Source organism: Schistocerca gregaria, chromosome 7 (genome assembly GCF_023897955.1).
Source record: "Schistocerca gregaria isolate iqSchGreg1 chromosome 7, iqSchGreg1.2, whole genome shotgun sequence".
In the NCBI taxonomy this organism is placed as follows: Eukaryota; Metazoa; Arthropoda; class Insecta; order Orthoptera; family Acrididae; genus Schistocerca; species Schistocerca gregaria.
In genome coordinates this window covers 389,605,772-389,608,513 of record NC_064926.1, presented here as the reverse complement: position 1 = coordinate 389,608,513, position 2,742 = coordinate 389,605,772, and the positions used below count along the sequence as shown (strand labels likewise).

The 2,742-nt window shown below is 53.5% G+C and overlaps 1 non-coding gene across 1 annotated transcript; it reads left to right on the top strand.

The window, feature by feature from the left end:
- Positions 1 to 264: 264 nt before the first annotated feature.
- On the top strand, positions 265 to 339 carry Trnat-ugu (transfer RNA threonine (anticodon UGU)). Its single transcript has one exon. It is a non-coding gene; the product is annotated as a tRNA-Thr (tRNA).
- Positions 340 to 2,742: the final 2,403 nt, after the last annotated feature.

Genomic DNA, 2,742 nt, shown 5'->3' with positions numbered 1-2,742 from the left:
AATGAAGTGATAATTAAATGGACACCCTAGCTGCAAACAGGCGTTGATATACTTCATTGGGGACATGAAATGTGTGCGCTATGTGTGCGCTATCCCCGAACTCGTACGGGACTTGGTAGATTATTCTGCCACGAGTAATGAGTATGATAGGCAAACATCTGTATATTAGGCGAACTACGAATGTAGTGGTGTGGACTTGTTGGGAATGTGCGTCTCACGGGGAGAGTGCAAGGGTTAAATCCCTGCAGGCGCACTCTCCTCTGTGCCCTCGGTGGCTCAGATGGATAGAGCGTCTGCCTTGTAAGCAGTAGATCCCGGGTTCGAGTCCCGGTCGGGGCACACATTTTCAACATGTCCCCAATGAAGTATATCAACGCCCGTTTGTAGCTAGGGTGTCCATTTAATTATCATTTCATTTGTCTCAGTGCGGCTCTCGCAGCCGAGCGAAGCGGTGGTGCGGTGTGTGCTCTCCGCTGGCAGAGAGGGCCCGCGCGCCTTGTTTACTTTCTTCGGCCGACACTAACGTGACGCCGTAGCGCTCCAAGACCATGGCAAACCAATACAGAAGATCAACCTTGAAATTCACATTTCGGAACGACTTTACCCGACCAAAGGCGCTCGAAGTCGAACGTTTTTTAAAAGAGGAAGCCAAGATCCCGGCTGCCGACATTGTCGGCATTCACTTTTCGATCGTCAGTAGCACCTCTATGTAAAGCTCATAAACGAAACTACATGCGACAAGGTGCTTCGAGAGATGACACAAGAACTCCGCTTCTGCCACGCAGATGGCAATGTTGGCAACGTCGAGGTCGGCCATGCCGCAATGGGACTGCGGACTATACGCATCTTCGAACTTCCATTTGAACTCCCGGCGGCAGAAGTTGTAGCGGCGCTCCGCCCCTACGGCACGGTACACGAACATGTGGTTGAAAAATGGACCTAGTTTAAGACGTATCCAGTACTCAATGGAGTACGCCAAGTGCGCATAGATCTTCAACAACACGTGCCATCCTATCAGTCGGCTTTCGGCCGTGGTCGCGTGCGGACCGGCTCCGCGCGCCGGACAGCGCACCGTAGTTTGTTTACTTCCGCGTCGCGGTATTTCGTGTTGTGTAGCGTCCATTTCTATTGCACCTCATGGCGCACTGTTACCGCCGAGCGACAGTTAAAGTAACATTCCAAGCCGAACATGCTAGACCACGCGCTTTTGAAATTGAGCAATTCATTCGCGAAGAGCTACGTCTGGACCCTCAGGAAGTGATAGGTATTCATTTCTCTATCACTAGCAGCATCGTCTATATTAAGATGACGACGGAGGAAGCGTGTGCTAACGTAGTTCGACAACACGCACGTGGACTCAAGTTCAAACATTCTGACGTGCATATTGGAGAGGTGACGGTCGATCACGCTGGTTTCGGACTTCGAACAATCCGGGTTTTTGAGCTCCCTTTCGAAGTGCCGCAAGATGTGGTCGTCGAAGCTTTCCGACCCTATGGCAATGTTGTGGGGCACATCGCGGAGAAATGGCAGACATTCACGACATACAACGTGTTGAATGGTGTCCGCCAAATCAAAATCGAACTCTCCAAACATGTACCATCCTATCTGCTGATAGGTGGCGTGCGAGCCATCGTTATGTATGATGGCCAGCCGCGGACGTGTGCCGGTTGCGGACAGGAGGGCCATGTTCGGTCAGAATGTCTCCCCCGACGTTTGCTCCAGGTCCCGACCAGTGACTCAGCTCCCAAAGTGACGGCCGCTTCTTTACCAGATAGCTACGCCACAGCCGTACGCAGCCCCGATGCGTCACTTCAGGAAGCACCTCTTCTCCACCCGGCACTCCCCACTGGAGACGACGGTGCTGCCATGGCCTCACCGGCACCATCTCCTCTGACGGCTACGACACCACCAACTCTCCAGAGCTTGATGGACATCGACGCGAATGCGGTGCCTACCTCTGCCTTTCTTCAGACTGGCGCGACCTCGGACATCGAACATCCACATTCTGATTCAGAACAGCACCTCCGAAAGCAACGGTCGCCCAGAAAACGGAAGAAGAGGAGTCAAACGCCATCTGACGACACACTTCTTCATGTGGCATCAAAGGCAGTGGAGCTGATACACGACAGTGATCTCCCTTCGAGCGTTCTGACGACAGGAGAGGCTGCTCCTGATGTCCCATCTGAAGAACGATCTCACACGAATATGACGGATTCCAAGGAGGGTGCCTCCCTGGACCCCACACTACAGCAGCGTCGCTACAACTCGCCCTCGAGGAGTGTGACAGTCGCTCACCGTCTGTTCCAGTCTCCTGGGCTGATGATATCGACGAAGGAGCAGTTCGAGATGGTGGTCTTCCCATCAGGCAGTGCCCCATGGAGGTGCCTGACCCACCTTCCAGCCAGTGATTACGACAACGGTGACTACGTCAGATGTTACACGCCAGCCAGACATCTCTGCCGGAACATCTGTGCCAATGGTGGGAGCACGCCCCCAACATTACCGCATAGCGACGATGAATCTGGCCACCATTCGGGCCCCCCATAAACTGGCAATGTTCCGTGAGACCATTTATGCTGCTGATGTCGACATTGCCCTCCTCCAAGAAGTGTTTGTCGCCGATTTCCATGCCCCCACTGGCTATGTGGCACACATCTCCCATGCTTCTGACAACGGTAGTGGAGTTGCCATCCTCCTCCGTTCTGGACTCCCTGCTGAAGATGTAGTGTACCTTGCTAATGC